Here is a 26,670-nt window from a genome sequence, read left to right on the forward strand (position 1 = left end):
CTCCGAACATTCTTTCCCAAGAAAATAACTTAATTACCCATTACGGGAGCTAACTATAGGCTTTTCAGTAGAAAGCAGAGACAATGTTTTTCCTAAATTTTCTGCATTTTGTTTAGACTTTTTCTGCAAAATAAATATAGTCAGCCTTTCCCTACTTTCCTGCCACTGAAGTCTCTTTCAGCAGGTACAGAAGCTGTCAGATCCAGGAATGCACATACAAAATGTTGAGTACTCTGTTTCAAAGACACTCATTTAGCATCTTTAACCAGAACACAATTTTCCATCATTGCTATATATTGAAGAAAATTGCATCGAAGGGACAGAGAAATAATTCATTGGCAAGGTTTTCACCTTGGAATCAGTGTACACAGCCTTAACCATGCCACTAAACTATTGTCTTTGAGTCCACCATCATTGGTCCCTAAGCACAGAGGTACAAGTAAGCCCTAAGCAGCATCTGCTATGTCCTCCCCCACCACACACACAAACAAACAAAAATATAAGCCACATTGATTGGATATTAGAAGGAAATCTGAAATCTTTCAAAGACTTAACTATTTTAGGACTGGAACTATTTTTGCATAACAAGTTACTAGGTTTTTAAATCACTGAGTGATATTATTGGAAAAAGAAATTCAAAGCACATGAATGACAGCGTTGTGGTGGGTGTTGGCGTTTCCAGAAGACCATGATTCTCAGACTCTCAGGACAGCAGTCCGGGGTGTCACCAGGCTTCCCAGAAAGCACCCCAGGGGCTGTGCTTGGCACGGACAAGCAGTACTGATGCTGACAAAGGCAGAACTTCAAAGCTGCTTACAGGACAATTTTGGTTTGGACTCCGTCTGTTCTTCCTATACAAATGTCTACTTTCAAGCTGAACTGTCCACACCGCAACCAAAAAATGTACTTTCTACATTTTTGTTCCTTTTATTGAATGTTGAGGGGGCATTACCTCAGTTGATGTCAAAGTATATAGCACATTAAATGCTATAAATTACCATGAAATGAAACAATACGTCACAAGGTGATGTCGGAGTCATAAATCATGACTCTATGCTGATGCAAACAGATGTTCCTGTTTTTAGAACCATGTCAAGTTTCATTTTCTTTTTTCAGATTGCTGAGCCAAACTTTAAATTTTCTGGGTATCGAAATGAACTATTATATTAGTGCTGTTATTTATAAGCCCAGCAAAACAAGTGACTGAGACCGTTCAGGGTAAATCAAATTGCGTACATCACTCATCCAAAACTGGCTTCAAATGTTTTGGAAATTCTACTGGCAAAGATGAATCTGATAGACTTTAAACGATGATCTTATTCGACATCATTAAGTAAAGATGACATTTTAACTTCTGTTGAAAGATAATTATATATGATTTAAACGGTGATGGCTTTGCCAGAGGTATCAGAGTTTATGTCTGCAGAATCTGGCCTGGTGTGTCTTTACCTTTGGGGGTGATATGTCATTGATGAGGAAAGGAACACAGATGTGTATATTGCATTTAGTCTTTGCTCCCTAAATTCTTTATGTTCATATTCTCTGCACCCTTCCTTTGCCCTCTTACAAATTTGGAGTTTCCAGTATGTGATCACTTCTGAAAAGCACAACCCAACTGTCAGATATGAAAATAGATAAAGATTTTGTGCCCCCTGGAAGTAGCTGGGAAGATGTGGAGATTGAATTTGCAAAATTCCAAAGGTGTTTAGATTGAGAAAGTACAGAAATCAACACGAGTCCTGAGAAGGAAAATTCCAGAAATCATCAAGACAAGAATTTGTGCTGAAAGTGTAAACCACCATGTTAAAAATAAAAAATAGATTTCACCTGAAAGAAAAAAAATCATCTACTGTGAAATAGTCTATATAGTAATTATTACTCAACATAAAAAGTAGCAATAATATTTTCAGGATTTGGGTTGTGTTTTTTTTTTCTTAAAGAAATATTTTATTGAACCACCGTGAAAACAAAAAAAATACAAAGCTTTCAGGTTTAAGTCACAGTCAAATACTGATTAAACCACCATCCCTTCACCAGTGCACCCGTTCCACCACCAAGAACCCCAATACACCCCCCTCCCACCCCACCCCCCATCTAAGTAGCTAATGATATTCCCATTATTCCCTATATATTGAGTACATTTCATATTTCCATACAGAACTCACTATTATTGATTGGAAATTTTCCCCAACAATCAGGCCTGCTGAATAGGCATCATCTAATAATTTCTCTTCATTGGTAAGAGTGAAGACTTTGAGTCCGCGCGGCCGCGCACGGTTTTGGGTTTCTAATATTTTCGCTCAGTTCACAGTCAAAATGGATGGCTGCAAGAATCCGCTCTGGTGCCAAAATGGGTTAGGAGACCTCAGGATCACAGTCAATAGGGGCGGAGGCTCTGCTTCTCGTGCCGCGGCTCTCGGTTCATCTCTGGGTGGAAGGCGCGCCGGGAACGCCCCCCCCCTCCCAGGACCACCTACAGGCTACGTCACTAAAGAGAGTCCTACCTCCTGGTGGAGGGGTCTTAGAGGGTGGCTCTCACCGCGTGGCTGCTGCCGCCATTTTCGCTCAGAAAAATGGGGTGGAGAGGGAAAAAAATCCCTCCCCGGGCTGCACGAGGTTGTAGCTCAGTTCACAGTCAAAATGCATGGCTCAAGCATCTGCTCTGGTGCCAAAATGGGTTAGGAGACCTCAGGATCACAGTCAATAGGCGCGGAGGCTCTGCTTCTCGTGCCGCGGCTCTCGGTTCATCTCTGGGCGGAAGGCGCGCCGGGAACGCCCCCCCTCCCAGGACCACCTACAGGCTACGTCACTAGAGAGAGTCCTACCTCCTGGTGGAGGGGTCTTAGAGGGTGGCTGGGTTGTGTTTTAAATTTGCAGATCATATTTGATAATAATATGCTTTAGAAAAATGATTTGTTTTGTTTTTTGCCTTTTTGGGTCACACCCAACGATGCACAGAGATTACTCCTGGCTTTGCACTCAGGAATTACGCCTGGTGGTGCTCAGGGGACCATATGGGATGCTGGGGATCGAACCCATGCCGGCTGCGTGCAAGGCAAACACCCTACCTGCTGTGCTTTCGCTCCAGCCCCAAAGATGATCTTTAAAACAATATTTAAGCAATTACTCAAAATATAGCATTTTGTACACTTGCTGCAATACCTACTTAGAAATAAGATGTATTAGACTTTTTTAATTGAATCACACTGAGATACATTTACAAGCTTTCATATTTGAGTTTCAATCATACAATGATCAAACACTGATTCCTCTACCAGTGCACATTCTCCACCACCAATCTCCCCAGTATACCCCCCTTTACCACCCTCCCCCTGCCTCCATGGCAAACAGTTTCCCCCATACTCTCTCTTTGTTTTGGGCCATTATGGTTTGCAATACAGATACTGACAGACCATTACGCTTGGTCCTTTATCAATATTCAGCACACATCTCCCATCCTGACCGATCCCTCTGACCATCGTTTTCCTAGAGATCCCTTCTCTATTCCAGTCGCCTTCTCTCCCGCCCGCCCCCCGCTCTCGAGGCAGGCTTCCAACTATGCAGCAATATTCCTGGCCTTTGTCTCCACTGCCTTGGGTGTCAGTCTCATGTCATTTAAGGTAGAATCATCGGAATTTTTCTGTCTTTGGAAACTTCGATTTTGGGTGAAATCATGATTATAAAATCTACAATATTTTTTAAAAAAATATTTCATCCTCCCCCCTTCGTTTCTAAAATCTATTTTGTATTTCTTAGCCCTATTCTTGCTTTATTGCTTTATTGACATCACGCTCCACCATATTTACTCTCTTCGCTGCTCCCTGACTTTCTTCTCATATGACTAGGACTTGGATGCATTTTCCAGCCATCAAAGTGAAAGATTAAGCACTTACCCCTTTCTTTACACTAAAAAACAGAAAGATTTTCAGAATAATTGTTTAAATGTTTAATAGCGCAATGCTGTATTAAGTATATATAGTTTTCTGTGTGGTTTTTGATACATACCTGGCTGGTTAGCCTGGCTCTGTGCTCTAGGATCCCTCCTGGTGCTGTTTTGGGGACCATCTACAGTGTTGAGTCCAACCAGGATTGGTCCCACGCAGATTATCTACCTTACTGTTTCTCTGGTCGCTAAATCTCAAAAGCATTAATTAGTATTATGATCATTGGTAGTTAATACTCTAGACATCATGCTTGTTTAGATAGATCCTACATATAATGCATGTGTCAGGTAAACATTATATCTTAGAAATCAGGCAAGACTGTACTGTTCAATTCAAAATACATATCACATGAAACCCTATCATGTTTTTTAAAAATCTCTAAAAAAGATTTTTAAATAAGTTATTAAAAACTTATATGAATAAATTTGCTTATAGTATTGCCGAAGGTTTTTCATGGGCTATGAGGAATATAGTCACATCAAATTGAAATAAGACATATTTAAAACTAAATATCTCTAGAATCATTAACTTAAATTTCTATGTTTCGTAAAATATCTGGGGATAGCAGAACCTCTTTGTCACAGAGATTGATAATTCCATATGAGCGCTAAATTAGGATGATGAAGGAAACAATGCAAGACTTCTCTGCTGAATTTTTTTCTACTTTCTACAGGGTAATATATATATATGTATATATATATACATATATATATTCCTTTTATTAGTTTGGAAGAAATGTTCAAGCCTTCCTATTTTCTGGGGAATTTTCAAAGAGAAATGTTCTAATTCTGTCACAAACAACCGTGAAAATGATGAAATAGAGATAAAGAATGAAAGGTGTGTATTCTCACACCTATCGTCATAAAAACTTCACTTCCAGAATCAATGTTGACATTTTTGCATTGTGTAATTTATCCCATGCCTTATTGTCCTGTTTTCGTGCAGCACCTTATTGTACCAAAACACTATGTGAATATTTGACCCAATGCTGTTGAGTCTAAGGCTGCTGTGATCTGATTCTTTCTCTGCACGATCATACTCGGGACTACAGGCTTAGCCTGGCAGTAGCTGGGGGCTACACGGCACCGGGGATTAAAGGTGGCATCATGGAGAAATCAGTCTGCCTTCCACACCTTGCAGTGGCTTTGCAGACAAAGTGATACATACTTTGAAATAATTCTCATCTCTACCATGTTCAGTAGTATGCATTTTGCTTCATTTAAAAATATACATTTATGTTAATCATGTCATAAAGTCAATTATAGTAATTTTTTAAATCATTATATTGAATGATGGTGATATTTTGTCACTTCACTCAAGTGATCACTATGTTATTTCTGCTAATTTTAAGGGATGGTTAATTCAATGCTAGTCTTATCATTTCTAAAACTTTCATATTGCCTGGGCGCATACGAATGTCTGTAGCTGGACAATGCTCAAGGCTTTCTGTCGTCCAGTGCATGAGGCTGCATATTTCTGCTCCTCTAGCTGAAGGGTACAGGTTTAGAGTGTCGGCTTTAGGGTTTTCTTTAGTTCATAAACCTTGCCTTTGCATAAGTGTGCTTCACTCCCCCCAAGTTTCCTAATAATTTCTTTTTCATGTTTGTGTTTGGGCAGTTCTCTGGGCTTACTCCAGGCTCTGCACCCTGCGATCACTCCTGGCGGGCTCAGGGAACCGTATGGAGTAATGGGATGGAACCCAGGTGGCCATGTGCACGGAAATTGTTCCACCCACCTTCTCTACCTCCTCCAGCCCTATATTTCTTATAATTAGAAGATCACAGTATCCTATGAAAAAATATTTCTCCTTTGCCATTTCTGTGAATACTAAGTATGCCAAATAATTCTACTATCAGTTCTTGCTGTTGGGAGAAGTCCATGAAGGTCCATGAAAACCACCTCATCTTTCCAACATGATGCTTAGATGTCGCCTTAGCTTCTCAGGTCCAACTAGATAACTTTTTCCATACTTAGTTGCTTTCAAATAACTAATAATGGTAGTGCAACTATAATACTTAAATAGTTGGGTCTTAATCAAAATGCCTACAGTGGCCTTGTCCCAACATCCTCACGTACACTGCCTTACACTGTGACCACATCCTATACACTCCCACCACACTTTCTCTTTATTGGCCAGAGCCTTTCCCGAAGAAAGGAACATTTTGAAGCTGGAAATTTCCAGTTTCAAATGTCAGACATGGAACTGTTTAGAAATGATATGTTTAATTGATTGAACTCAAATACCCAGAAGTGATTACAGTTTTTTGGAGAAAATTAGCATCCACTAGCTTGGCACCATTAGTAAAATATATCAAGTTACAAATACTCTTCATATTTGAGTGCAATTATCTTCAGGTCTGCTTTTTGTTTGTTTATCTGTGTAACTCATCTAATTCTTTATTCTCTGGTTTTATTTTTCAATTTAATATAGCAGACATGATGAACTGTTTGCTTTTATATCTAAACTGAAAGAAAGGAAATATTTGGATTTAAGAATCCACTAAGTGTTTTTTGATAATGGTATCCTAGAGCAAGTCAACTCAAATTTCTGTGCATGTATTAAATAAGTTTTTATCCATGACCTGTTTTGCTGATCTATTATAGTTGAGGAGATGTTTTATCTCATCATCACTGTATCTATTCCCTTTATTTGTTTGGTTTTTGTCTTTTTTGGGGGGGGTCACATCCATTGGTATTCAAGAGCTACTCGTGAGCAGTGTTTGGGGACCATATGTGGTGCTGAGGATTAAACCCAGATCAGGCATGTACAAGACAAATGTCCTACCTACTGGACTACTGTTTGGCCTTGGAATCTATTTTCTTTATGTTTTAATTTGAGCTGAAGCCGTAGCATATCACAGAGACAAGTGGTAAAGTATGATGAATATTCATTCATTTAATCCTCATTCCATCAAAAACATTGACTATTCATTGAGGTCCAGGTACATTATACATTCACAGCATGGCTACTGGAGTTTGCATAACTTTGGAGTACACAGAAGAAAGAAAATGGGAGACAATCACTAACAGGGTAGAGAACATAAGGCAGCATCCCCACCGCCTGAGGGGTGGTGTAGTCCTACAGGCTCACACAGAAGGGTTCTGAAGGAGCACACTGATGAGGAAAGCATAAGTCATGTTTCTAATATGAACAAGAGGCAGTATGTGTTCACAGTATTCACATGGTGGAGGATATCTTATGAGAAACAAAGGTTGTCTGACTCCAGATAACTCTATTTTAAGTCAGAAATCTATTACTCACTGTAAATAATGATTCTGCACAAGATATATTGAATCAAATATTTGTGCATACTTCAATATCATTGTTAGTGATTTTAATGCCAAGATAGGACCGAGAAAGTCTCCCGAATAAATTCACACCAGGATGCATGGCCTAGGATGGAACGAACAGGGTGAGAGACAGTCTGAGTTCATCATGTTGACCAAGAACATCCATGGTAACTCACGGTTCCAGAAGATTGAATCTAAATGTTGGATATGAGAGTCTCCCAGTAGACAGTTCCACAATGAAATTAACCACATCATATTCAATTGAAGGTTTTGCCTGACCAATGTTGCTGTTGTCCCAAAATCCCAAACAGGATCGGAACTCTGTCTGCTTCGTGCAAAATTCTACTTCACAGAGCAGGGAGAAAGGACTACAAAGTTTAAGTTTAAGAAGAGAACTCCCAAATGACCATCAACTGGGAGCTCTTTGGCATTATTGTGGCAACATGGGAAGATGTTGTCATTGACAACATCGAGCACTTCCATGACTACTCGAGGAAAGCCAAATGTGGGAAAACCACAAACAGACGCCTGTCTTCGGAAACTCTCAAGCTCATTCGCCAATGTGGTTTGGCGTGAGCCTCTGGCAACCACAAGCTAATGTCTGAGTTCGGAAAGCATTGCAGAGAAGTGATAAAGGAAGACCTCAAAGAGAGAAGAGCAGCAGTGTTGGCCGATGTGGCAGAAGCCGGGAAAAGTATTCATAGTACTAGCCTGTCCTTCGCCAACAACAAGACCAAGATGACTGCCCTCTGATGTCCTAATGAATCTATCACATCTTCCAGAAAGGCAATGGAGAGGATTATTCACGACTTCTACTCGGATCTCTTGGACAGCCATGTCCACCTGCCCACATACCAAATACTTCAGGATGGATATGTCATTATAAATATCCTCCCTTCCAAAACTGACACACCATTTCATCAGTAAAGACGTGTATAGCACCTGTTCCAGACAAGTTCAGACCCGAACACCTAAAGAATCTGCCACCAGTATTCATCAATACACTGGCTCAGTTCTTCACACACTACCTGTCCGAATGCAAGTTTCCATCCCAATGGAAAACCAGCAGGACTGTTCTGTTGTACAAGAAGGGAAATATCTACAACATTGGCAACTGTTGCCCAATCTGCCTGTTGTCTGTCATCTACAAGTTTTTCACTCGAGTCATCCTGAATAGAATAGGCAGAACACTAGATGAAGGTTGGTTGTCTTTTTTGTGAGCAACCTGGGTTCCAAAAAGTATTCAGGACAATCGACAATATTTACACAGTGAACCAAGCTCATTGAAGTTTGGCAAGAGCTCAAGATGCCGCTCTCTCTAATGTTCATTGACTTAAAGAAGGCCTTTGATTCTGTTGAGACTGAAGTGGTCATCAAAGCCCTAGCCAAACAGGGCCTACAAACTCAATACATCAGCGTCGTTTTTTAGCTTTATTAATGATTCACCACCAGGATCTCACCATTCTGATGAACCACTTCGCTGATTATATTGTTCTAATAACACCGAACATTTGACAAGTGGCACAAATGCTGACCGACTTTGACTGGGAGTGTGACAGTTCGGACTGCAGCTGAATCTCACCAAGACAACGTTCATGAAAAATGAACTAGTCCCTGATGTTCTATATGCTCTCAATGGTACGAACATATCTGAATGTAGCAGCTATGTGTACCTGGGTCAAGAACTCAACATGAGGAGATACTTGGTGCCAGAAATGTGCAGGAGGAAGAGAGCAGAGTGGAACGCCTTCAAGAGTTTCGAAGAAGTGGTTAAGAGGATAAAGAACCTCCAGCTCCAGGCACATCTTTTTGACTCACCATTCTTCTTGCCATGTTGGTGGATTCTCTTGGTAGCTTGACAAGGTCTCCAAGAGGGGCAGAGGAATTGAACCCAGGTTGGCCATGTGCAAAGCAAACACCCTACCCGCTGAGCTATTGGTCTAGCCCTTGTTAAACTGATAAAACTGATATCTCTCTCTCTCTCTCTCTCTCTCTATATATATATATATATATATATATTATATATGTTTTTGACAACTGGTTTGCATTTGGCTACTAACATCTCCTGTTTCTCTATTTGTCTATCTAGGAAGCAGAAATACACAGCCAGAAAATAAATAAATTTTGCTGTGTTTAAACAAAATGTCGTTTCAAAAACAGGTCACCAAAAATAATTTGATAGCTCCGCCGAAAGGAGGAACATTAAAGCTCAGCCAGTTCGTGAAGTGCTGTGTAGAACAGACCGCCTAGATGCCCACAGCAGGTGCCTTTAAATTACACACTTCTCCTGCTTTCAGCGATTTCCTTCAACGGACTCTAAGGGCTTTTGTTTCCTTAAAATTGATGGCTCAGGACTGGAGAGAGCTCACCAGCGAGCACACGCCCCCTCATGCATGGGATCCAGTGCAACGCCCAGGACCGCAGACTTCCCCAAGCACTGCCTCTGAGCACAGAGAAGTGAGTAGTCCTGAGCACTGTCCTACTCCCTGTATTCCCTCCAGACTCCCCTCACTGAATTTTAGGACTGTTGTTAAAAAAGGTTGGAAGAAAATGAGAATGTATACATATGGCATTCACTTCTTGCTAATGAGTACAACATTATGTGGAGAAGTGTGTCTATTTCTTTCTGATCCAATTTTGTTCTAATTGGAAGATTTTTCCTTTTTATTATTTTGTTTTACCCTACCTGTCCAACCACTATCACTTCTCTATGTTCGATACATTTAATATACAGATATTCTGCATCAAGAGTTGTGGCCCAGTTGAATGACCTTTGCGATTACATACCCATTTTCAGAATTTCTGAAGTTAATTGCAAGTGGCAGCGAAAGTCACGTGCTCCCGTGGTGTCCCAGAGCCTTGGGAGATGGTGGCCTTCTCACCAAGCGTCTTCTCCTAGAACAAACACTCACCTCTGAAGCCCATCGATCATAAATAGTGGAGTTGCTGTTTGGGAAGCTGGCAGGCAGCGAAAGGAGAGAGAAACAGATTGAGGTGAGCCTCAGGGAGATGACCAAGGTGGGTAGAAGGCTACCCAGTATGGAAGATTCAAAGCAAGGTAAACAAGGACGTGTCTGGCAGGAAAATAGGGGAAAAATGCTCCAGGTTTCTAATTCTGGCAAGTCTTGTATGGATTCAAGTATGTGTTCAACTCTACAACCTTCTCACTTAACTGGAGAAAATTAACAGGAAGAACTTGATGAAGGGAAATACGAGGAGAGCAGCAATACTCTAGCATGGTTTGGCAGTGAATGCCACCTTCTGCTTTTGAAATAGTCACCAGGGGATGCAGAAGAGCCGACATCAAACAAGGCAACAGACACAGAGGCACAGGAAATGCATGGTCAGTGGACATATGTTACAGCATTTATAAAGCATCTTTTAAAAGGAGCTAAGTCTGTCTTTAACAACATCAGCTCCAATGGAGACACCAGGACACCAGGGTAGCAGGCAATATTGAACTGCTTCTGAAAACTCTTGCATTAACCTTTCTGTCTTATCAACAATAATCAAAGCAAAAGGAGTTATGTTACTTTTGAGAACACAAAATTATTCAAACTTATTCAAACTTTTCTCTGATGCATTTTCAAGCTTTTACATATGTAACATGTGACAATTATTAAGAAATATAATTGTTTTGAATGGTCTCTGCAAATGAATGGAAGGAGATATGTAGATACAATTTCACTAAGATTTCTTTCCAAATTAAATATTTTAAAAACAATGAGTCCAAAGCTTCCACTATATACAAAATTTAGTACTAGATGCTCCAGAGATATATGAAGATAACTGAATAACCCTTTTGAAATGCTCTAAGTTTACTGCATATACATATATATATAGAGAGAGAGAGAGACAGAGAGAGAGCATGAGAGAGATATTTAACATGAGGAGGTACAAATTCATTATAATTCTAACTTTCTAACTTCAAACAGTAGCAATGTCATCCAATGTATAGCAAGGCTTGTTGTGTGCTATTTGATGTATTGAGTTCTTTGCCTCCTAGTAAAGATGGTAAACTTGAAAATTTATCCCCAAAATACTCACAATTTACAGGACATTATTGGTTGTAGACTTTAAAAAATAATCATAATTGAAGTTTTCTTTTTACAACTGATAGGTACCAAAGGATAATATCTCAAAAGATGATCATCTTTTAAAACTTACCTGTACCACATAGGGATCGCTAGAGTAATAATAATTAAATTTTGTGTAGTCATACGTTTCCCTTTTCTGTTGTATAGTAATTATTGAAGTATGTGTTTGACTTATTCAAAATAATGTATAGTGTTGTAGATATAAAGTAAGTTCTTTACTTATTAAGTACTACATTTAATTAATGTAAAACTTCCCTTAATAATTTAGAAATGAAGATAATAATAGTAGTTGACTTACTTATATATGCAGAATAAATTAATATACAAAGGAAAATACATTTATTAAACAAATAAAAATTTCTATCTTAAAGTAGTTTACAAACCATGCAAAGCAGCATTTTACAAAATGTAAGGTTGTTTAAAATGTAATTTAATTATAATTATTTTAATTTCTCACAGACAAAATACAGATAAAGGTATTTTATTCCTAAATATCAACAGTGCTTTACAGCGAATTGCAGCTTCATGTCTACTAAATACTTAATTGCAGTTATATAAAACGTGAATGTATGTGAAATCAATCAACACATATGACCAGAAAATATAGCAACCCTATGCCTCTAAAATTCTCTAAATTGTTTTATCTTTATTAATATGATTTTTAAATAAGGATTTTATTTTTGTACCATAATGGTGTGATAATTGCTCATTGAACATCGTGGGTTCGGCTTAAACACTTCCCATGGCTTAGATGAATTGCTGCTATGGGAAACTTAGAAAACTTATCTCCGTTGGGCTAGATAGATGGTTAAGAAATAGAATACACGCTCTCCATGTTTGTGCCCCAAGCTTGATCCCTGGCATCATATGGCTCCTAGAGCTCCGCTCTTCCATCCCTGCATGCCCTGAGCTACGGTGGGCAAGAGCACGTCACCTGTTGGGAGCTTGATCTCCTCCCTGTCACTCCGAGATGCTGGGCAGGTTCCCTTGTTTTAAATCAATAATGTCTAAGTAGGTTTATTAGTGGGGAGAGGCACACCCAATAGTGCTCAGGGCTCACTCTGGCTCTGTGCTCAGGGATCGCTGCTGTCACTGAGTGGGAGACGATCTGCAGTGCAGGGGATAGAATAAGGGTCTGCCACAAGCAGGTGGGTACCTTAGACCCTGCACTATTTCTCCCGCCAGATGTGTTCTTTTTGTAATGGAATGATGTCTGTTAAAATGAGGTGGAATGATAAATGTTTTAGTTAGTTTTTGTCAATTTCTGTTTATCTGGGGATATTGAATCTGGGAACAAATAGAGTTCAAAATTTGCTTTATGATTATGTTTAAAACAGTATGACAAATCAGTGTCTGCCACATTAATATGTGAATTTCAATAGTAATACATGACATCACTGTATCACTGTCATATCATTCCATTCCTCTTCAATTTGCTCAAGTGGGCACCAGTAATGTCCCCATAGTGAGACTTGTTGTTACTGTTTTTGGCATATCTAATATGCCATGGGTAGCTTTCCAGGCTCTACCGTGTGAACGAGATACTCTCAGTAGCTTTCCAGGGTTTCTGAGAGGTGTGGAGGAATCTAACCCAGGTCAGCTGCATGCAAGGCAAATGCCCTACCCACTGTGCTATCTCTCCAACACAATACATGACATACATAATATAAATGCTCAACTTGGATAATCTAATGGTCTATATGCAAAGACATATTTTCAGAGTGGAGCAAGTAATAAGACAGGAAAAACTAATATGTTTTCTACAAGGAAGATTAAAGATATAGCACACATGATTAAAAGTAAACAAGTAAAAAATATAACATGAGGGCAATGATCAAAAGAGAACAAAAAGTAACTGCAGTAATTTCTGACAGAGAGGACATCATTTTTAAAAATGGTGGTAATTGTATTTCATAATGTCAATTCTTTAAGTTCCATCGTTCCTTAGCATGTTTGTGCCTGGCAGAAGACCATTAAGCGGTGTGATAAAAAGAATGACACAGTAAGGTAGAGGATCTCACTATCATAGCTAGAGACTTGACCATCCAAATGCCAGAAAACAGACAGAGCAGGTCAAAGCAAGTTCAATCTGTATGGTCATAGTTGAACTCAAGAACTGTCAATCATCTAAATGGAAATGGCATCTACATGGCACTGTCCTCAATAATGGCAGGTTACTCTCTTTCGATGGGTCGAATTTGGTAGCACCTGGTGGTACAAGGAAACTACGCCCAGATAGGTTCTCAGACTCCCCACCGGGAGTATTTGGGATGTGGGCCGGCACTTGGGCCTCAATGCAAAGCATGAGCTAAACCATGAATTGGCTTTAATACTGTGTCACTTTCAATGGTTCTTTCAAGTTTCAGTGGCCTTTGTGATGTTTAACTGCAAATGTCTATCTAATTTTTCTTTTTTAATTAAGTTGTTGGGTCTTTTGAACGTTTGAGGGGTTATGTAGAGTAACAGGGCCAGAGAATGCACTGTATCAAAGGACAATCCCTGGGTTACTCTGGTCTCCAGATCATGATATTGAGAAGGCTATAGATTGAGAGAAATGGGGCTGCAGGGGGGGCATGGAGGAATAGGCAGTGAACTGGAGGTAACAGGGGCCTCAGACACTTGACACTGGCAGTGTGAAGGTGCCACTATAGCACTGAAGCCCTGTCCTCCCATTGTTCATGGATTTGCTCAAGCAGGCACCAGTAAGGTCTTCATTATGAGACCATTGTTACTGTTTTTGACATATCGAATACGCCGCGGGTAGCTTGCAGGCTCTCCGAGAGGGATGGAGGAATCAAACCCGGGTCGGCCGCTTGCAAAGCAAATGCCCTATCCGCTATGCGATTGCTCAGCCCAAAGGTGTTATACATTTATATACACACTGAATTGCAACAACTAAACTTCTTAAGAACTGTGTCTGTCAGTGAGGCAGGCTGGAGAATTAGGCTGGAATCTGGGCCATTGGTGGATGGAAGTTGACAGTGGCGTAGGATAGGAGTTGGAATACTGTATGCCTGAGAATCAACAACTCAGGCTTTTGTAAATCACAGTGCCTCAATAGTGAGTATTTCAATTGGCAACAAGTGAGCAAAATAAAGCATTCCAAAACAATAACAAGGCAGATAGGAATATGACTAAGTAGAATATTTTTTCCTTTGAAGCACTGCAATGCAAATAATATAAGCAGGTAGAATGAGCAAAGAAACCCATTGAAAAAGTTTATTAGGGTATTTTATTATTAATTTGGTTTGTTATCAATTTAAATTTATATTAGTGGTATTTGCAGGGAAGCGAAAGCACTAAGCAAGATATGGTCAGTGTTGTTTCCAATTAGGGGAATGCAATGGTGTATGGCAACTCCGATAATATTGCACTGTGTCAATATTTCCAGCAAAGGGAGGAGACAGCTTAGGGAATTTGGACTAGGAAACCCTCATGTGAGAGACAATTATGGCAAGGACAAGGATGGATTAGCCACTTGCCAGGTGTTTTCCAACAGAAACAAAGAGGGATTGTCCTCCTAAAAGACAATTAAGACACACTCAAAGGAACTCAACTGGGGGCAGTGTCCAGTCAGGAAACATGAGTTTGGTGTGGTGTAAAGTATATGGCATATTTCCCAAGGAACGTGTGCAACCTTTACTCTGCAAAGGGGCACTGCATCTGTGCAGCCTATCCCACACTACAGCAGTGTCCAGAGCTCGGCCGGGAAGTCTGAAGAGAAGACAATAGATGGATATAGAACAGTTCTAGGGTTCTAAGGTGGGTTGGAAATGGGTTGGTGGGGGAGAGGCACATTCAGGATAAATAAAGCGAAGACTGATTTCACACTGGAGGGAGAGGGAAAAACTGGCAATACCTCACAAAGCGGGAGTGATAGCACAGTGGGTAGGGCATTTGCCTTGTACACAACCAACCAGGGTTTGATTCCTCCATCCCTCTCGGAGAACCCGGCTAGTTACCGAGAGTATCCCGCCCTCACAGCAGAGCCTGGCAAGCTACCTGTGGCAAATTTGATATGCAAAAAACAGTAACAAGAAGTCTCAGAATGAAGACATTACTGGTGCCCACTTGAGCAAATCGATGAACAACGGGACGGCAGTGCTACAGTGCAGTGCTATATATTTTGCTGAAAATGAAGATTGAGGGATTGGGAAGCCGTTGGACTAAAAACACAACAGATTTTAAAAGAATCAAAATTAAATATATATTCATAAAAAAGTCATTCCTGCATTTTCTTATTTTACTAGGATGAAATTGGACTTCATACAGATGGCCAAAAGAGGGACATGCACTTTTCCCTTCAGCTCCTCACAGCAGGTGACTATGATTTTCAAATTTGAAATTTGAAGCTCAGAGACATGAAGTGAAGATTGCAAAGTTAGTCATTGTCAAATGAGCCATAATCACATTTCCATTTTTTTTTGAATTTTTTTTGGGGGGAGTTCACACCCAGCGATGCACAGCAGCTATTCCTGGATCATGCACTCAGGAATTAACTCCTGGCAGTGCTCAGAGGATCATATGGGATACTGGGAATCGAACCTGGGTAGGCCGTGCGCAAGGCAAACGCCCTACCTGCTCTGCTATCACTTTAGCCCCTAACATTTCTATTCTTCAGGATATAAAACTCAAATGTAAATGAGAACATAATCAAAACAGAGCACTACGAAAATATACACCAAAGAAGATTTTAATGAGGAAATGAACAAAAAATAACTTAAACACTGTGACATTAAAAAAACAGATAATGTATTACACGTTGATGAGTCAGTTAAAAGTAATTTCATCCAATACTGGAAATTTAGAAATCATAGTCAACATGTATATGTAAAGGATTACTTTTAAAAAATAAAGGTTTGAATATTTTAATTATTTAAATAAAGCCAATATTTTATTTAAAACAGGCTTGATATTTTAGGATATCACTAATTATGTAACTAAAGAAATATGACATTAAATACTATAAAGGAAGAAGCAAAACAAGCAGTGTTATTTCACTTCAATGGCATACACAGATTGTTTTAAGAGAGAATAAAGGGTCGAGCAAGGAGAGAAATGAGAAGAGAATTCCAATTAGTTAAGAAGATGTTTAAAGAGATAACTTAAAGAATAAAGCACAGGTAAAATTGTAAGAATAGACTCACTGTCTAGATATACATCACAGTGTAGCAAACATGGGAATAGTGTGAAGGGATTGAAAGATTTTCTTGTTATCAGAATGTAGATGTGGGTAATAGAGCATGAGAATCCACTGCGTGGAAGACACTGAGGGTACCTTGACTAGTGTCACTAAAAATGTTTAAAGGAAGTTCATACTGATTTTAATGTCATTGAAAAATATTGAAAAAGATCAAACTTAATCACAGTCTATTGTCAAATGCCCATGGAAGAGAGTACCTATTATAATAAACATCAGAGCATAAACGAGATATGGAACAAAATGTGAAAATACATAAAGTTGTATCACACAGGTAGAATGTTTTTTCCACACCTTGAAGAAGAAGGCTGATCAATGTGTATTCTACTACCCCACCCCACTGTGGACTCAGGTCATTATAGACCCATACATTTCAATCTACATAGGTGGTGGTGGGGATTATTATATGTTTACCCAACTTTACCTCCTAGGGTAGCTTCAAAATGGTCCTAGAAGTATGTGTGTTGGGACAGGGTAGCATAATCAGCAGTGATCAGGCCTCAGTCCTCTCTCTACACTCATGAATCTCTCATGGCACGGCAAGGGATGGAAGACCATATGTGTGCCCCCTCACTATTCGGGAGATAGAACCCTGGTCTCTTGTGTGCAAGGTAAGTGCCCTACATATTTTACTATCATTCTGGCCCCCAGTCCTAATACTCTTCATAAGTTACCTACTTAGATGGGGCAGGGGGATTGTCCTTATTTTTTGGAATATTTCCTAGAATGGCATGCATATTTTTTCCCTATGCTAGAGTTCACCTTCATTTAGTATAATGTAGTTCTTTCTGGTAGAATGTCCCTAGAGTAAGAATTTCTGCTAGGTTGCTATTGATTTTAGGTTTTTAACTGAGGCGTGGTAACTCTGACATAACAAAACTATAACTGAGACTTAAACCTGAAAGCTTTGTAACTTTCCACATGGTGAATTAATAAAAGAAATTAAAATAAATAAATAAAAAAATAAAATAAAATTTTAGAATCCCTGAAAAAAATAAAATAAAATAAAACTATTATAAGCATGTGAGCTTAATTATAATAAACCAAACTAAATTAGAAAATAGAAATATTAGTTATTTAGAAAGTTTAATATTAACATTATGAGACCCAACTTTGAATTTTCTATTTTGAATTTGGGAAAAATAAGTATATTCTCTGTGGATATTTTACATTTTCCATAAAAAGTTAAATTGATTTATTAAGTTTGATATAAAAATTTAGCAGTTCTATTTCTGAGTTAGAATATTTGGTTGGAACACAGTTTCACAATCCCACAGCCAAAATAATGAAACATGGTTCCTCAAATAGTTTTGCTTCTAGTTGTGTTAACTCTAGTCTCTTCTATCTGCCATATACTAAAATTCTTTAGGTCAATGCTCAAAATCAAATTGATCATTTAATTTTCAGAACTTTCCTTCTATGACTCAATAAGAAAAACTCTAGCTAATTTGTTCTATACATGACTTCAAACATGGCAAGAATATTTTCTGCATGAGGTATTTCTTCAATGTTGATAAATTTATACAATGCAATTGCTATCACCCTTGATTTAAACTTTGGTTGGTTCTCCCGAAGCTCACTAAAGACTATTTTCATATCACTTTTGTGATATTTTTATGAATATAATCATAGGTGTATATATATAACAAATGGTGTTGAGGTGATTAATAATAAAGATATGTATAATCATTTATATGAGTAAATAAATAGATGGGGCCGGAACAATAGCACAGCGGGAAGGGTGTTCACCTTGCATGCGGATGACCCAAGTTCGATTCCTCTGTCCCCCTCAAAGAGCCCAGAAAACTACCAAGAGTATCCCGCCCACATGGCAGAGCCTGGCAAGCTATCCATGGCATATTCTATATGCCAAAAACAGTAACAAGTCTCACAATGGAGAAGTTACTGGTGCCCGCTCGATGAACAATGGGACAACATGCTACAGTGCTACAAGTAGATAGATGATAATTAGAGGATAAGGAAGATAAAATAATAGGAAACCTGTGCTTCAATAACAAAAGTGGTATGTATATATTAAGTGTTTGTATACATGCAGATTGTGGACTCTATTCTAGGTATATGATGGATAAACAGAAAATGAATATCAGAGTATAGTCCCAGAACCTAGAGCACCTGTATTTGGTAGGTTTCAAATTTCTGCTGAGTTTCTAATATATATTTAGAACTATAGTTGCAATTTTAGGTGACATTTAATCACCTTTGCAACCACAAAATACCAGACAGTGAGCAAACATTTTCTCCATGGATTCTTAAGGGATGGATTTCCATTGTGATATTTGTAGTGTCTTAGGTCGGATTCCCGAGAGTACAGACTTAATTATGTTTTCTTAGGGACTCGTTTTAGGAGGTGCACCTGTAAAGAAGGAAGAAAAGTAAGTGAGTGTTTCACGAGCTGAACCCAAAGTGTAATAGCAATGAATTGTAGGTTTTGTCTAATAATTGGGTAAGCTTTGGAGTTGAAATGCCGCTAAGAACAACTGGAATGCAGCCATAGGTGCCCGCTGCTGGGACAGTATGCCAGCCATCTGTGGACTGCCGCCAGTTTGGAGAGATGAGCTCTCCTGGCCAGAGCAGTTCCCTGGCACAGAGGACATTGGCCAATGCAGTGTCCTGCTGCTATCCTCAGCAGTCCTGACCACCGGCCGATGGGATAAAAACCATCCGCTTTGAAGAGAGTATCTGCACAAAGCACCTTCAAATTCACTATACAAAACAGACGTTTTATCAGAATTCTAGAGATGCAGTAGCATGTCTTGAGTAAAAATTTTAAGTGCTATTTAAAGACAAGTTGCCCAGGTACTATGCATATTAGCCATGTTGATGCTTCCATAAGAGCATATGGGTATCGCTTTTTATCTTCAATGTGTGGATTTTTAAGATTAGTGGGGAAATGCAAGGATGTGAATGAAACTCATTGTAATAGTATTAGCACTATTATTGGTGTGAGGTAATTTTTAATATTTGGAAATAAACAGTGGAGGTTGCTGGAGTAGGACTCTTTAAGGAATAGCTCTTACATTCATTACAGGAGGAATCTAATCTCTCTACATTTTCTCACAGATGTTTGTGATATAAATAGACCAGTGTGTTAAAAAATATTTTTAAAAAATATATATTTTAATTCATTGGGTGAAAATGTAACAAGTTTATTTTGAAACTTCTAAATATTAATCTCTAACTGGAACTTTTTCAGATAAAATGCAAATTTTTCCTATGTTCTTGTCTTATTATTCAATTTATATCAAATTGTTTTCACTGCATCCTTGTTGCTAAAACAATACATGCATAGACATGGAAGAGAATAAAAGAATCACAGGGTTGCAGTAACTATTAGAATGGAGTCCCCAGACACGTGCCACTGCTTTCCCGAGAGCTTTTAAAAATAGACATCCATCTGTTTAGAACAAACTTAATAAAGTTCTGCCAGGCTTTGGAATACTTTCCTCAAGCTTTGAATTCTTTGAGATTTTTTTTGAAAATCAGTCCTTAATATCTTATTACATTTTTTAAAGAAGATAAAGAAAATCTTTGGTTTAATTTCTCTTAAATATATTAGTGTTCAAAGAGATGCTAGCTTTTTTTAATAAAATATTTTTAAGTTTACATTTGTATGCAATATATATTCTGCACTAGATTACTTCTGTCTAAAGTAAGCCCCCTCCTATTTAAGTTTCAGAGGAAGCTTTTGTTTTTTGGGTTTTGCTTTTGTTTCCACTTAACGGTGATTTCAATATTCAAGAACTTTTAGTTTATTTACCAGAAAGAAGCAAGGTCATTGGAAATTTGATTACCGAAGGAAAAAGACCATTGAGTTCCAAAGGCCTTTAAAAAGGGACTGCATTGAGGGGCTGAAGAAATACTGCAATGGCTTGGGTACATGTTTTGCCTGAGGGAAGCCTGCCTTAGGATTCTCGGTTCCCTAGACACCACAGAATTCACCTTAGGCATAGAGAGCAGCTCTTAAGCATCCATCATATCCCTAGAACAGAGTCTACAATCTCCATGCATACAAACCCAAACAAACAAATATACTGTAGCACTATCGTCCCATTGTTCATTAATTTGCTCTAGGTAACGTCTCCATTGTGAGACTTGTTGTTACTGTTTTTGGCATATTAAATATGCCATGGGTAGCTTGCCAGCCTCTGCTGTGCGGGCGGGATACTCAGAATACTCTCGGTAACTTGCCGGGCTCTCTGAGAGGGATGGAGGAATCGAACCTGGGTCAGTTGCGTGCAAGGCGCCCTACCTGCTGTGCTATCTCTCCAACCCTAAACAGTAAAGAAAAGAAATGTCTTTATATGGTTTCTATCCATAGTATTTGATCACTTGATTTGTTTGTTCTTTGTTCTGGAAATCTTGCCTATTCCCCACCCCTGCTGGTATTCCCGAAGGAAAATGCTGGAAGTGTTTGTGAAAGTAAGAGCTGACTGGCACTTCAAAGGCCACAAGTGGGTTCCCATTGCATGGCCGTTGCTATGAGGGTAACAGGGTTTTAAGCAAGCATTGGATTAAACCCTTTTGCAAACCTCTCCAGTGTTTTTGCAAATATGCAGGTGAGTTTTACCTAATTAGATAAAACCTGACATTAGGTAAAACAAGCATTTTCTCACAGAAAATATTTTTTACTCTCCGTTAAATTGTGTAAAACAAAAACAAAGATAAATGGCAACTTAACATTCCTAGTCAAAGTCAAGATTTTAATTTTATATACCAAAAAAGGAAAAAGACATTTCAAGTTTTATAAAGTGGCGAAAGCCTTTCTTCATGACAATCATGCACTTGCTTACTCCATTATGATCTCCTCCCCCTATAAATAAATTGATGCCAATGCACGTCTGAAAACGAGCAAGAGCATTTCAGCATCTGTGTTGTGTGTGCCTCATTGGGAGGGGGGGGGCAGGAGCTAGGTTAAATCTTATCTACTGAGTTTTATTAGTAAAAGTGACTATCTAATCACCATTTTTATGAGTAGACTTGAATGGCATATTGATCCTCATTTGATATAAATTACAATATAATCATATAACGTGTTTGAGCCTCCCCGATTGCAAGCAAATGAGGAGCACATGAGGAGACGGAGCATGTGGATTTCAGAGCTCAGACCTTATGAACACTTGCACATGTTCAGGAAAGCCCACTGGATAGAATTTATGTATTGCTAATGATTTTTATTGGCCCCTTGGCCCAACGTGGTGGCACACTGCCCAGGAATCTAAAGGAATCCTGTTTTGGTTTAGTAGTCAGAATGCAAAGAGTAATAAAACTCAGTCAAGGCATGGCGAAAGCTAAAAAACATTTATCCAGGTACAATAGGCTCAGCCAACGCCATGGCTGGGATTTCTCCTGTCTTTATTTTTTTCTCCCCTGAGGTTATAGGATTTTGTTTCATCAGGGTATCCAATGGGAGGATCATTTTAACAAAAGCTTGAAAAGAGCTGCGTTACCCATTTGTATGTGTATTTGTTTATACTGTATTCCTGCACAATGTCATAATATGGCTAATATGATCCTTGGATTTCTTCTTCTTGCGGATTGGATAATCTCTTCTATTTGTGATAGAATTTCAGGCAAACTGCTTGGCCTGTATTAAAAGCAGGCATTTGGATACACCAGAAGTTTTCTGTGAAACTACCTATGACCTGTCTCTTTGAAAGTAAGGGGACATTTCCTGCAGTGGCTTTCATAGCACCCAAGAAAAAGATGAGATCGTTGAAGGCGGCACACCAGTTTCATACATTTGTTAGATTGGCTGTTCTTCCCTTGGCTACTAAACCTAACTATCTTGTGATCATTTCAGTTACAAAAATGTATTTTTATAATGCATTATGGATATGATTCTTATATTGGTGGTTTGGGTGGGTATTAGCAAAACTAGTCCAGTGGTTAGACAATGATGTTATAAAGGAATTCTTGCAAATAGTTTCTGAACAGATGGTATTGTAATCATGTTAGAAAATAGTGTTGTTATTATTTAGAAGTACATCATTGGATATACAAAATACAATTCTGAATCTTGGGTAATTGCTTTCAAATAATTAGCGCAGAGGCCTGGAGAAAATATAAATGCTGGTAGTTACAGATCAAGCAGCATAATTAAGATGTATTAAGAGTCTGTAAAGAATTAGAAAAAAACAGGATATATAAAAATAATTTTGCTATAGGAATTGACTCATGTGACTATTGGAATCCAAGAAGCCCCAGCCTTTACCTTCTGCATACTGGAAAGGCAGAAAAGCTTGGGTGGTTACACAGCCCAAATATCAAAGCTCAAGAACTGAAGAGACTTCAGGAGTTAAATCTAATCCGACTCTGAAAAGTCCTGAGGACCAGAAGCACAGAGATGTCACAGCAGGAGAAAATGGATATTCCATATGAAAGAGATGATGTCCATCCAGTCTTTTTATTCTATCCAGGCTCTCAATGGATCTGATATATCTGCACAAATCAGTGAGAACACCGCTTTCCCAGGTCTACTTATTAAATAAATGATAATCAAAGCAAGTCTTTTGCATAACCCTTACCGACAAACCCCAATAGTATGTTTTATTGGTACTCTCGTAGCTCAGAGTACATCTTTAAATTGGCATGCATGCAAAAGATTAAAAACATATATAGCATGAGTATTGTCATTGGGTAGTAGGCAGATAGAGATTATTATACAACTCTTCAATTTTGTTTGCTTCTAATTTTTGAAATTTCTATAATAGTTATGTTTCTTTTTTATCAAAATCTTTTTAATATATGAATGATTAGTGCATCTGTATGGTCTGCTACAAGGCAGGCATTCAGATACTTAAATCACAATGTCTGGAATCACTTGGAGATTTCTAGCGTCACATGGGCTAGCTTCCATGAACATGTACACAGGCTAATCCGGGAAGCAGAACAGTGATTCTTGTTTAGAGGTCATGCACAAGCTTGATGGGTTGTGCATAGATAAGCTATGTTTTCAGAGATATGAGAGTTGATTCAGGAACCTGGTTGTAAGACTTGGAACTGGTTCCTGAGTGAAGAAGATAGTGTCATGAAAATTTAGGAGAAAGTACTGGCTGACAAAACATAAGACATGGAGATTGGAAAGAATAAGGCAGTCAGTTACCTGAGTATAAACTAATATTAATACAGCATAGAGCTAAGGTCTATGCCGATAACCATAGTACCTTCCAGATAATTATACAGAAATATCTGGACCAGATCCAGCAACATCTCTACTTGTGGAAATACACTTATGGGGGGAGTATTATCACACCTGTGTGTTTAGGGCTTCATCTTGGTTCTGTGCTCAGGAATCACTCTTGGTGGGTGCTTGAAGACCATACATATTCCCAGGTATAGAGTCAGGACTAGCCACAAGCAAGGTAAGTGCCTTAATCTCTGTATTATCATTCCCCATAAAATAAAATTTATAATAGTCTCAGGTATATTTATGTTTATCTCTGTGACTGTGACTGCAAAGAATTGAAATAGTTACAAAAAAAATATCAAAGCACATTAACGTCCAGGTCTGCTTAAATAAATACCATCAATTCCTCTATTACTGTTTTATTGAAAATGTGGCCTAAATCTATCAATTACTTCAGAGATTTCTATGATTGATGAGATGCTTCATGTTATATCCAGATTTTGGTTTTTTTCCAAAGCATGGGTTTTAACAAATGACATCAACATATTCTGTATTAGTTGAAGCAAAATCTATCATCATAACATTATCGTGATGATTAATGATTATTTATATGTGTAAAGAACTTATTTGTTTTATTGTACGTGTTCAATGAATGGTGGTTGGTATGATTGGTAAAGATTAAAGTAGATCGTAAGAATAATCAGAAATAATTTATTCAGTAGACATAGCAGAAGCAAACTCTACATGCATTTTCAGGGACACCATCATATCTCTGTTTAAACTGCACTGTATATGCCAAGTGACAGAGCCAGGGTAAAAGGGATGCCCAGGAGAAAACCAGTGAACATATGGCTGCAGCTACCCCAACTAAGCAGGTAGGAAGGAAGAGCTTAGAAATAAAAGCTAGGATTTTTTTTAAAGAAGCATGCAAAATAAGGATGATAAAGCAGCAAACATGATAGTCATAAATTCCCAGAATTTAGTTGAATGTGCAGAAAATTTAATAAGCACAGCCATTATCCTGGGTGCTGAGTAAGCAGCCTCCGCTCAGGTGTGGGGCTGGGAGGGGAGGGGCAGAGCGGAGCCTTGCACAGAGGCAGACACAGAGGTGAAAGCTGAGAACAACGACCTTTGAAAATAGATACAAATGACCTACTTAGGAACCCGGAACAAGCCCAAGGTAAGGGAGAAATAATAGGACAAGCTTAAATAGCAAATACAAAAAATGCTGAAAGACACTGTATTGCTATTGCTCATGATGAATAAGGGATGTAACTGTAGGATCTTGTTAGAGTGGGAGAAGGAAGGAAGGAAGGAAGGAAGGAAGGAAGGAAGGAAGGAAGGAAGGAAGGAAGGAAGGAAGGAAGGAAGGAAGGAAGGAAGGAAGGAAGGAAGGAAGGAAGGAAGGAAGGAAGGGGAGGGAGGGAGGAAGCAGGAGGGGGTCAGGGGGCAGGGATGGAGGGAGGGGGAGGAAGGGAGGAAATAGGGAAAGGAATAGAAGAATTTCTCCAAAGCAGTAGTAACAATGCCCCTTAATATAAATAGCATTAATTATATGTAATATATATATAAATAGCATTGCCTTAAAAATTATATGTTTATAGATCACTCGTGTATACACACATGCCCATATATGGAAATACACACACATATATACATATCATATATATCATCATCATCATCATCATCATCATCATCATCCCGTTGATCCTCGAATTTCTCAAGCGGTCTCAGTAACGTCTCCATTTGTCCTAGCCCTGAGATTTTAGCAGCCTCTCTTTACTCATTCTTCCCAAGGATGCCTCATTGGAGGCTCATTCAGGGTCAGGGGAATGAGACCCGGCATTGTTACTGGTTTTGATATATGAATACACACACCATGGGGAGTTTGAGAGGCTCTCCCATGTGGGCAGGAAACTCTCAGTAGCTTGCCAGGTTCTCCAGAGGAAGTAGAAGGTTATAAGATGTCGCTTCTGGGAGCTTGGTTTAAGTCTCTGGATGTTGGCCATGGGTGGGTGGGATTACTCGGCACCAGGGGAAGTCCCTGGGTGCGACCGTCTAGCAACTCAAAAATGGGGAATCTGGGCGGAAGAGGCCCAGTCCCGATCTGAGCAGGCTTGGAGGTCTCAGCCCTGGGTACCACACACCTGGGTTCCTCTGCCGGTTCCTTCATGCATGAGGCTCATCCAAACGTGTTGGGAGAGGCCTTGAGCATGGTTGTGGCTAGTCTCAGAAGGTCTTCGGCTTCGGGAGCTCTGCTCTGCTCGGGGCAGGGAGGAAAGCTGGAGATCACCCCCTCCGAGGGGCCCCGGGGAAGAGAGCCAGGTGCAGGCAAGAGACTCTCTGGGTCGCTCTCTTCTGGGAGCTTGGTTTTAAGTCTATGGATGTTGGGCATTGGTGGGATTACATGGCGCCTTAGGGAAGTCCCTGCGTCTGACCACCTAGCTACTGGAAAATGGAAATAATACATAAGATACACACACACACACACACACACACACACACATATATATATATACATATATATATATATATATATATATATATATATATATATATATATCACTGTATCACTGTCATCCTGTTCTTCGTCAATTTACTCTAGGGGGCATCAGTAATGTGTCCATTCATCCCAGCCCTGAGATATTAGCAGCCTCTTCTTACTCGTCTTTCCCAACAACTGGAGGCTCTTTCAGGGTCAGGGGAATGAGACCTATTGCTACTGTTTTTGGCATATCGAATACACCACAGGTAGCTGCTAATCTCTGCCAGTGTTGGCCCGTGTATGTATGTATATATATATATATATATATATACATATATATATACATGCATACATACATATCCCTCGGAGGTATATATTATATATGTATTACTCTATGATTTGTTGCCTACTGTGTGGACTCCATCAACCATGGTGTGGTAACTATGGGAAATGTGTAGGAAGTGTCTTTTAATGTTTTTCAAGGCTGCAAAGTGGCTGCGTAGTCC

The sequence above is a fragment of the Sorex araneus genome, chromosome 1 (genome assembly GCF_027595985.1).
Source record: "Sorex araneus isolate mSorAra2 chromosome 1, mSorAra2.pri, whole genome shotgun sequence".
Lineage (NCBI taxonomy): Eukaryota > Metazoa > Chordata > Mammalia > Eulipotyphla > Soricidae > Sorex > Sorex araneus.